This window comes from Cynara cardunculus (genome assembly GCF_001531365.2).
Source record: "Cynara cardunculus var. scolymus isolate 2C chromosome LG 5, CcrdV1, whole genome shotgun sequence".
Classification (NCBI taxonomy): domain Eukaryota; kingdom Viridiplantae; phylum Streptophyta; class Magnoliopsida; order Asterales; family Asteraceae; genus Cynara; species Cynara cardunculus.
This window is the reverse complement of record NC_037532.1, coordinates 13,000,933-13,012,492: the sequence shown is the minus strand read 5'-3', so window position 1 is coordinate 13,012,492 and position 11,560 is coordinate 13,000,933.

Sequence of the window (11,560 nt, the reverse complement as noted above, 5' to 3'; positions counted from 1 at the left end):
AAATTTCCTAATTTATCTATTGATTTGTGGTTAATATTGGTTCTCACAGTTACCACAAAATAATTAGTTCTCATTTGATTAGGCCCCTATATATATATATATATATATATATATATATAACAAAACATATTTTTAAACGTATTTATATAAAACATATTAAAAATAACATATTACAAACATATTAAAAAAAAATTAAATAAACAAAAATTTGAAAAAAAAAATATTTTTTTTGCCGGGACCGGATGGGACCGGTTATGGGACCGGAACCGGGACCGGATTCCTTAACCGGTTACCGGTAAGCTTGACCGGTTACAAGGTATTTCACCAGAACCGGGACCGGGACGGTTATGGCAAGACCGGTTACCGCTGGTTTTTGTCTTGATTAGGACCGGTACGGACCGGTTAAGGACCGGCCCGGGACCGGATTTTGGCCATCTCTACTTCCTAGTTACCTTTTTGTGGTTTTACCCTTTGATTCTCTATTTTGTCACTTTGTGAATTGTTTTTGTATAAATAGGGGAGACTCTTATTAATTCATCCAAAATCAGCTCCTAAAATATGGTTTCTCTCTCTAAACCTTGAAGAAATTTAAATTTTCTAATTCCTTTTAAGATTGTTCTTTATTTTCCGTCATTTAATTTTCGTTATTTAATTTCCGCTCTTTTATTTTTTGCTATTTATATTACGTCATTTACTTTACGCAATTTATATTTATGTCTTTATTTTTCGTTATTTATTTTATTTGTCATTTACTTTCCGTTATGAGTGGCCAAATTCATAGCTTGGGTGTGAGACGAAAGGGTGAGATTTTAAACCGAAAGAAATAAGTTATTGTTTGCAATAATGACATTCCATTATTTCATTCAAGTTTTTATAAAAAACAAAGACACTTCTTGACGAGTTGATCACTTTGAAAGTGTTAAAGTGTCATGGTCTTAGAGATAAGCCATTGAATGCACGTCAACTTCAATGATATAAGAAGTAGACTTGAGAAAGTTGCCGACAAGGAGACTTGTCATTTATATCTTTTAAAACAACTAATTCTCGACGAGTTGGTCACTTGTTAAAGTGTTAAAGTGGGGTAGATTCAGAGATGAACTACCTAGAACACACACCAACTTGAATGATATGGGAATCGACTCGAGAGAGTGATTTTTAACAAAGAGATTTGTTTATCCATATATTTTGAGGACATTATTCGTCACTATCCCTGGTTTGGATACCACATAGAGATATGGGTTGAAAGCTATAATATAGTGCAATGGTAAAAGCTCGAGAGGAATACCCTCAAAATAGATGGTGGAACTAAGTTATGAATAACTGCTTGTTGTAGCATCTCTACAACATTGGCTACTGGAATCCGTGTTTGAGTCTCACCACTAGTCTTACACCCCATGCTATCTTTGTTTATTCAGTTATTTGCATTTATTAACTCAGTAAAAAATCAAAGTCTTCAAATTCGCCATCTGAAGTTAGTCTTTCAACTCGAGATCTTGCAACTTAAAATACCTATCCCTGTGGAATAAGATACTTGCTTCTTACCATTTTATTACTTGATTGCGATAGTGTTGACACGTGTATACTTGCATGTGTTACCACTTAGTGTTGTAGAGATACAATATCTAGCTCCCATCAGATCTTCACCCTGTAATTGCAAAGAAGGGATTTTCTCACTAGATCTTCCGGTCTAACCCTCATTTTGTATTTTAAAATATGCATTGCAGGTCCAGCGCGGTCAAGGGATAAAGGGAAGGGGAAAATGTAAATATTTTCCTTATGTGTTTATCTGTATTTTGAAGATCAATCTGTTGAATGATGTATTTTGGAGGATACATGTTGTTATACATATGATAGTGCAATAATATTCTTTTGAAATTTTTGGGTTGTAATTCTTGTATATAAGATTCTGGTACTAGTGGGACATTTGTGGTGCAAATTGTATTTCTTTTATATGAAGTACATATTATATGTAAATTGGAAGTATGGGGTGTTACACATTACTCCTCGGTAATATCCCTCTAGCATATGAACTAGAGACATAAGCAAGTTATAATTCTGCGAGAAAGAAATACAATGTATTTCATTCTCTAAGAAGCACCAGAAAACCATAGTTGTGCACTTTGATCAGACAAATAAAGCAATAATAAGGATGCAATAAAAAATACCTTAGCACACTTTCTTCGGCCATGAGATCCGTTGGTGGCTTTTTTAGTCAGATTACCGATGGATTTTTTTGTTGATAAAGTCTTTTTTATTTTGTAGTAAATATTAAGATCACTGATGTGGTATGGGATGCATTAAAACAAACCTAATAGAAAAATATAAATGAATAGTGATGTAAGTATACATGTAATACGGTAAGATACCAGTTACCGATCCTCATGGACTGTAAGCTGTAAAATCTTTGGGAAGTCAAATTAGAAAAGTCAACTTCAAAGGGTGATAATGAAGAAATATCTTTGTGAGTGATTTGGAATTAAAAGTAGACAATAAGTAGTAATTCAGAATAAAAGGGTGTAAAGTTCAGTTGATACTTGAAACAAACAGCCTAGTCAATAGGTGTTGTAGCATATTTTAGCTCAAGGTGATGCTCTAGTAGTAGATCCAGTAACTTAGAAAATGATGCTTAGCTTCCAACCATCAAATTAAGATTACTCTAGAAGAGGTTTTGACAAGCACTACTCCACATATCTCAACTTGTCACTACTTTTGATATGGGCCACACGGCCAATCTTTCCTAATGAGTTGCATGAAACAGGAATGAATATCCATTTTTTTAGTATCTTAAAAATATTACTTCTGTCATTCAAGTGAAGTGTGTTTTATGGCTTGAACCTTCAAGTTCATCACACTTTAACACATTTAAAAAGTGGCCACTTGTCAAGAAGTATATTAAATCAATATAAACTTTAATGAAAGATTAGAGTAAACATCAACTCATGAGCAATATCCACTTCATGTAGTTTTAAATCTCAACATCCCTTTTCACCCAAGCTAAAGGGTAAACCTATCTTGCTTAGTTTGCTTGTATGTTGAAAGAACAAAAGAAAGCAAGTAAATTAAAAAGAATAGTGGAAAAATCAATCTAATAATCTGTAGCAAGAGTCAAGTAATTAAACAACTTTAAATATATTCAAGAAACTTGATAAAAAGCTTGAACAAAAGAAATTACTAAGAGATGTAGAGCCAAAGTAACTAAGAACTATAAAGCATAAACCTTGATGTAACACCCCCCAAAACTCACAATGCATAACATATAATTCATTCAGAGAATACATGTTTAATCCCACCAAGGTCCAAAGTACATGAACTATAATACAAAATACACAACCCAAAAATTCCAAAATACATGCTCTTGTACTACATAACATATAATTTTCAAAACACATCCATTGATCTTCATATAGTTATGCAATAGGGAGACAAATCACATTTTTCCTTTTCCCTTACTATCATTATACTCTGTATTTCCTGCAGTACATATTTGAAACACAAAATGAGGGTTAGACCTGAAGGTCTAGTGAGATCCCTTTTTTCATGTAGTTGCAGGGTGAAATCACCAAAACTTTATTCAAATAAATCATTTCACATAATAAGATATAAATCCACATTCTTTTTGTGTTCATCGGTCCTCTGGTTCCAAGGACTAGACTTAGAAAATATTTTCACAAATAACAGGACCAGAGCTCCTCTGGTTCCTTTACGAGAGCTTCTGGTCAAGCCAACCAGAGCTTCTAACTCAAATAAAATCCTCATAAATGTTCATAGACTAACACCATAAATAGTTAAAATAGTTTTCCCAAGTATAAAAACATATATTAAAATGATCTTGTATGACCAGAGCTCTGGCTCTACTAGCCAGAGCTTCTGGCTCAAAATGTAAGACCAACCAGAGGCCTTCTAGTTCAACGTGCAGGCCAACCAGATCCCCTCTAGTCTGTCCTTTCTTGTAAGAAAAGTTTCTAAGTATAAAATCTTTGAAACATCTTTTAAAGTATAACTTTGACACAGAGCTCCTATCTAATAGATACAGAGCCTCTGGTTTAAGTAAAATCTTTGTAAAAGGACTTGTATTCATATCAAACCAATATCCAGAACCTTCTGGTTCTATTGTGAGGGCCAACCAGAGCCCCTCTGGTTCCTTTCAGGGAACAACCAGAGCCTCTCTAGTTCCTCATAAATCAAACACTTTTCCAAAACAGAGTTTATCTAAAACCTATTGGCCATAAGCCAAGTTTTCCCCTTCTCATTAACATCAATACTATCATTTCTAATAAGAGCAACATCTTTGAGTCCTTAATTTACAAAAAAGTAAGAAATCAAATCTCTTGCAATCTAAAGAGAAATAATAGCAAGAGCTATAATAACCACATACAAATGCCACCCTTATATCCAAAGGTACACCTCTCCTTGATATGCCACCCTTATAACTGAAGGTACACCTCTCCTTGATATGTCATCCTTATCCCATGGTACACCTCTCCTTGATATGCAATCCATATTTCCTCATCAAAATCTATGGATTTGTTCTAAACGAACACAGACCAAAGTCACAACCGTCTTGATGAAACAGCCTCCATAGTTTTATCCACCAAAATCTATAGATTAATTCCAAACGAAGACAGACCAAAGTCACAACCGTCTTGAAGGAATGTCCCCTCTATAGTTTTTAACCAATAATGGTTTCAAAACAGTTTAATCTTCAAAACTTTGAAACTCAAGAACAACCAGTTCTTTCAACAACTTTTCCAAACACCAAAATTTCCTTTAAATCCTCAAATTAGGATAACATCCACAAACTGTTTTTAAGAAGAAAAAATCTTCTTTATCTTTCCAAAACAGTTTCCAACTCCAGAATCGTAAACACGTACATATAAACTATTAGAAAACAATTTTTACCAATCTTTTTCCAAATATCAAACCATCAAAACCCAACAGTTTAAATAACATTATTCAAGATGATTTGGTAACAAAAACTCACCTTAATTGCACAGATTGCAGGTTTAAACACACAACAATTCCTGTAAAGGAACACAGCTTTCTTAAATCACTTTTAAGCAAATATTCTTCTCAAGAACAATCTCCACCGCCACACTCACACTTTTCTCTCTAAAAGTTCCAAAGGTAAGATATGATAAGGTCTTATCTTTTTATCTCCTTTATATATTTTCTAATAGAAGCGGTGAGGTTTTACTAATATAAAATTCTTGCAGGGCGGTGGGTTTTATTATATAATAAAACCCATTTCTTAACCATGAAGATACATACCTCCACAATATAATAATATTTTGCCTATGTATGCATTCTGATTTACGTGCACAAGCAAGTTTTAGCATTTACTCCTGTATGCACGATATCACTTCTCACACATATGCACATAGTCTATGCATTTATTTAAATATCATGCATGCAATCACATATAATCACATAAAGTTACCTCAACCGATGTTGTCTAAAATTCAGGTCATCACGTTATCTCCCCCTTAAAAGAATTCCGTTCCAGAATTCATTCAATCAAATAGCCAAGGGTATTGGGTTCTTATTTAAAATTCTAGTTCCCATGTTGCTTCTGAACCCTTCACGCCACTGTACCTTTACCAAACTGATTTCTTTGTTTCTCAACATCCTGATCTTTCTGTCAGTCACGTCTTCTGTTGCCTCCACAAAAGTCAATTTATTGTCCAGTATAATCTCCGGAAGCGGTATTGCTGAACTTGGATCAGCCAAACACTTGCATAGATTTGACACATGAAAGGTGTTGTGAATTAGGCTGAGCTCCTCTGGTAATTCTAACTGATAAGCTACTGGCCCAACCCGTTTGCAAATCCTAAATGATCCAATATATCTCGGACTAAGCTTACCTTTCTTCCCAAATCTCATAACACCCTTCCACAGAGATACTTTCAACATTACGAAATCATCCACGTTGAATTCAATTGGTTTTCGTTGCTTATCAGCATAGTTTTTCTGACGGTCCTGGGCTGTCTTAATTCTTGCAAGAATCTGATCAATCTTCTCAGAAGTCACTTGAACAATCTCGGGACCTGTCAGTTGTCTTTCACCTACTTCATTCCAACATAACAGCGTTCGACATTTTCGTCCATATAATACCTCATACAGTGCCGCTTGGATGCTGGAGTGATAACTGTTATTGTAAGAAAATTCTATCAACTGCAAGTGATCCTCCCATGATCCCTTGAAGTCTATAACACATGTTCTCAACATGTCTTCAAGAGTCTGGATGGTTCTTTCACTCTGCCCGTCGTTTTGAGGATGGTAGGTTGTACTTAACCGAATTTGAGACCCTAAAGCTTTTTGCAAACTTTCACAAATTTTTGAAGTGAAACGACTGTCTCTGTCGGAGATGATGGATAGTGGAACACCATGTCGGGTTATGATTTCCTTGATGTAGATTTGAGCTAACCATTCTAAAGAATAGGTTTCTTTTATCGGTAGGAAATGCGCAGAATTTGATAGATGATCCACTATTACCTAGATTGCATCATAACCTTTCGGGGTTTGGGGTAACTTCATAACAAAGTCCATCGTGATGTGATCCCATTTCCAAACTGGAATTTCCAAGGATTGCAGACTTCCATAGGGACTTTGATGCTTGATCTTAATTTGTAGACATGTTAAGGATCGTTCCACGTATTTTGCTATGTCCGTTTTTAATCCTGGCCACCAATAGAAGAGTTTCAAATCTTTGTACATTTTATTGGTACCTAGATGAATTGAGTAGCGAGACTTGTGACTTTCATTTAGGATGGTCTCCTGTGTATTCCCGTAACATGGTACCCAAATTCGACCTTGGAAGCAAAAATTTCCTTCATAATTGGTTCCAGAGTGGAAATCATTTTACCCAATCTTTCTGATTTCATCTGATCCTTTATGACAGCCACTTATTAATTTTTCAAAATCTCATGATGAAGATCGAAAGTTAAGTTGATTCTCATTGCCACGGCTTTGATAGTTCCACTTCTTTCTTTTTTTGCTTAAAGCGTTGATTACCACGTTGGCGTTTCCCGGGTGATAGAGGATTTCACAATCATAATCATTAACAAGTTCGATTCATCGACGCTGCCTCATATTCAATTCCTTCTAATTGAACAACTGTTGTAAGCTCTTGTGATCAGTATACATTTTGCATTTCGTTCCCAATAGATAATGTCTCCATATTTTCAATGCGAAGACTACTGCTGCCAATTCCATATCATGAGTTGGATATTGTTTTTCATGATCCTTTAGTTGTCAGGATGCGTATGATATAACTTTTCCTCTTTGCATCAAGACACAGCCCAAACCTAGCTTTGAAGCATCGATGTATACCACGAAATCTTCTGTTCCATCGGGTAAAGATAATATCGGGGCGTTGCAAAGATGGTTTTTCAGTGACTGGAAAGCTTTTTGTTGTTCTTCCTCCCATTGACATTTAACGTTCTTCCGAGTTAATTTGGTTAATGGCACGACTATTTTGGAAAAATCTTGAATAAATTTAAGGTAGTAGCATGCCAGTCCCAAAAAGCTTCGAACTTCAGAAGGAGTCTTTGGTGCCTTCCATTTTTCAACTGCCTCGATCTTTGCTGGATCCACTTTTACCCCTGCCTCTGATATAACATGCCCCAGAAATTGAACTTCCATCAACCAAAATTCACATTTTGACAGCTTTGCGTACAACTTTTCTCATTTCAAGAGCTCAAGTATCAATTGAAGGTGCTCTGCATGCTCTTTTTTGGTTTTAGAGTATATGAGAATATCATCAATAAAAACAATAACGAATATATCAAGATATTCTTTGCATACTCGATTCATTAAATCCATAAAAGCTGCAGGTGCGTTAGTTAAACCGAATGGCATAACTAAGAATTCATGGTGTCCGTACCTGGTTCGAAAGGCTGTTTTGGCAATATCTTCCTCTTTAACTTTCAGCAGATGATAACCTGATCGTAAATCAATTTTGGAGAAGTAACTGGCTCCTACCGGTTAATCAAACAAGTCATCAATCCTCGGCAACATATATTTATTCTTTATCGTCAGTTTGTTCAGTTCTCGGTAATCGATACAAATGCGCATAGAACCGTCTTTCTTTTTCACAAAAAGAACTGGAGCTCCCCACGGTTAAGTACTAGGTCTAATGAATCCTTTGTCAAGCAAATCTTTTAATTGTGTAACCAATTCCTTCAGTTCTGACAGGGCTAATAGGTATGGTGCTTTGGCTACTGGTGCTGCTCCGGGTATCAAATCAATCCCGAATTCAATAACTCTATCTGGCAGTAGACCGAATAAGTCCTTTGGAAAGACTTCTGGATAATCACTAACAATCGGAATCAATTCTTGCTTTCATTTCTCTTTTTTGCATCGATTGCATAGGCTAAATACCCTTGACATTTCTTTTGAATACATTTTCGGGCTTTTAACACAGTTAACAGACTAGTATGATGATTCTGATGATCACTATATATAACAACTGACCCTCTGTCTGGCAAGATTATTCTAACCATCTTTTTATCACAAATAATATTGGCCTGATTTTGTGCCAACCAATCCATCCCTACTACTATATCAAACTCTCTCATCGGCATGGGAAACAGTATGATTGGTAGCTTACATCCCTCAATCATGATAATACAATTTTTGAACACATAATCCATAGATACTTGACTATTAGCAGTATCAACTACTAACTTATCGTCAAATGGCACATAACTCATACAAGCACATAGAACAAAGGATGGGGATACAAACGAGAAGTTTGCACCTGAGTCAAATAACACTTTAGCATATAAAAAGTTCACGAGGAATATACATGTCACTACATCTGGTGTAGTTTCGGATTCATGTTTGGTCATTTGAAAAGATCGACCCCGCGCCCCTCCTGATCCTTCTCTACCCATGCTAGGTCTTCCACGGGCACTCGATGTATTGCTTCCCATGGTAAGATGTGGAGCTTTCAATTGCGGGCAGTTCGGTCTAAGATGATTAGGTGAATTGCAATTAAAACATCTCTTAGTTATCGGGCAGTTTCTAGACAAATGACCTACCTCACCACACTAGTAGTGTTGATCCCAGATCTCTCAATAACACTAATAATCTAGTTATGAATAACCAAATTATAGTGATTTTACGAAGAAAGTTATGAAGACTCAAGACTCAAGATTAAAATAAGAAAATTCAAGAACAAACTTGAGCTTCAAAGATTTTACTTTATTACGCGCATTTATTTACAATAGACCTAGTCGTCTATTTATACTAGATGGCTAAYGCTAAGATAACTATCTATTGCTACTTTCTAGCAAATAGTCTAGCTAATAGATAATATTTATCTTTTACATGGATAATCATTATAAACAAGATAAACTATAATTCCAGCTGTTGATTCGTCATCTTCAGCTGTCATTATTCATGTGATGATTTCATCCTTATCTTCAAGTCTTCATTGCATGCTTGGATGAATACTTAGAAAATCTTCTAAGTGTTAGTCTGTCCATTGTATCGATGAGAATGCTTTCCATCGCATCATCCATCGATCCGCTGGTTTAACTTCGTCCATCGGTCCAATGGTTGGTCTTTCCATYGATGCTCTGGATAGTCTTTCCATCAATACAGACTTAGTCGATTCTGCCTTGATATCTCCATTGGTCTTCTRGTTCTTCATCACTTATTGTTTTTCATTACTTTTTACATTTTGCATTATGGGTTCTAACAATATCCCCCTAAGTAATGAAATAACAAAGTCTAATCTAAACACATATGAAGAACAGACACTAATCTAGAAGAAAAACATCAAATTCAAAAAATTTTCATTGGATGATGAATTTTCTGTAGAAGACTGGAAACAAATTACATCAAGGCAAAATAAGCAAAAATTCCATCTCATCACGGACTACCTGAGTATATCTCCCTGAAGCGTAAGAGTAGTCTTCTATAGGCAATAATCGTTGAAATTTCGTGAATGAGATGGCTTCCCTCTTCCCTTGGTACGTGGTTTCTGCCCAGTCTTTCTCTAATATTTTTCTGAAACCATTCAAGTGTATCTGTTGAATACTTGAAGGCTTTAGTCAATCTAAAGAACTTTTTAACCCCAAACTCATTCTTGTAAACAAGTCCGAGTTCAGGTTGAGAAAGAACTGAAGCAGAACGAATCTCCTGCAAGCCCTGGAAATCTTCATTTGGAGGAGTACAGGATAATCTCTCAATGCCTAGCCTGAATGCAATTTCAAAATTTGTCTTGGCTCTGAGCTCTACCAGGGACTCCATTGTCTTGAYAATAGCTCTGTTCGCCATTCCAAATCGTATCCCATGATCTTGCCTTTGAACAGTATAGGCATATAACTCAATCAAGTCATATGGATTGAGGTTGATGAGGTCGTTCTCGTTGAACACGCTAACTTCTCCATGGGCTCTCTCCATATTGAACTCGATGTATCGTATGGCTCTGTTGGCAAATGACTTTATCTTCAAATCTATGACTCTTCTTATTCTATCGTTTGAAAAGACAGCATTTGGTGGGTGAGTAGTCTGTCTTATGAAATGATGATGTAGAAGGTTCATAGATTCTGGCGATAGGATTGGATGATTGGTTGACAGGCTTTCTTCGTATTCTCGGTACATGTATTGATGGATATTTTCCATCAATATTGGTTCCCTGGGCGGCAATTGAGGTCTTCTCCTTAACGACTCCATGTTTTGAATTATTTCGTCCACCAGGCCTTGAGGGGGATTCCTTGAGGAAGAAGGAATGTCCGCGTGCACCACGGGTTGTGTCTCGGCTGGTTGTGTTTGGGTAGTGGGTGAGTTTTCTTTGGTTGGTTGGGGTGATGAAGGTTGGGTTGTTATTGGTTCTGGTTGTTGGGGTGAAGAAGGTTTGGTTGTTGTGGGTTCTGGTTGTGTGGAGAAGATGAAGGGTTGAGTTGTGCGAGGTGTTGGTGAAGGGGTTAAGGGTAGGTTTGTTGTGGGTGTAGAAGAAAGTGGTTGGTTTTGTTGTGTTGRWGGGGTRGTTGGTTCTTCATCGGTTGAGGAACTCAACACGATGGGGTCTGGAGTTGTAGCTAAGGGAACTTGGATATTCTGTTCTTCATCAGAGGGCGAAGCCTCTGGTTCCCTCGCTTGGGTTTCTTAGGTGGATGGTTGTTGTGGTGATGGTTGCTGTGGTGTAGTGGACGTAGATGTGTAGGCAACCGCCGCCTCTGTCTCCCCCTCACAAGGTCCAAGATCTTGATCACCGGGGTCTTGGTCATCGTGGCGTTGTCGTTTGCTTGGACGGCTKCTTGAACATGAGGTATGGAACCTCTTCTTCTTCTTTTCCTTCCTGAGGGAAGTAAGATACTTCCTCATGCTCGTTTGTCGGCGGCTCTCCTCCATTGTCTTGAGGAGAGAGGTGATGCGTCTTTGTTCAACGGCCAAGGTTTGTGTAAGAGTTCTGGTTAGATGGATGGCCCGATGAACAAACTTTGCGCTGATCTCGTTGAACGAGGAGACCAGTGCCCTTGATAGAGCCTGCATGTCCGCCTTGGTGGCGAAGTCGGTTGTGGAGGCTGAAGATGGTGGTGGCATGGTGGAT